Here is a 403-nt window from a genome sequence, read left to right as displayed (position 1 = left end):
TTGAGTTCAAGTGTTAGTGATTAAGTTCCACATCGACTATGAATGAGCAAAATATTGGATATATAAGAAATGTGACTCATATACTCATTGCCTTAAGGTTTTAGGTTGAGATGTAGCGTCAAAGTCATTTGTAAATTGCAGAGCATTTGACATGTTGTTGCTCACGCACTCTCTCGAACTTTCCAATCTAGATTTTAGATACCGAATGAAAGAGTAACTATACCTCCTCAAACAATTATTGTTAAGTTAATATATTTATTTTATATTCAATATAGTGTGAGAAAAGGATTAATGTTTACACACTTAAAACTTATAAAATATAAACCATCAAGATGAATCATAAAAAAATTCAAGACAAACATTATATTTTAACCAAACAAAAAAAAAGGTGATTAATATTAAT

This window comes from Cicer arietinum, chromosome 2 (assembly GCF_000331145.2).
Source record: "Cicer arietinum cultivar CDC Frontier isolate Library 1 chromosome 2, Cicar.CDCFrontier_v2.0, whole genome shotgun sequence".
Lineage (NCBI taxonomy): Eukaryota > Viridiplantae > Streptophyta > Magnoliopsida > Fabales > Fabaceae > Cicer > Cicer arietinum.
Note: the sequence above shows the minus strand (reverse complement) of the source record.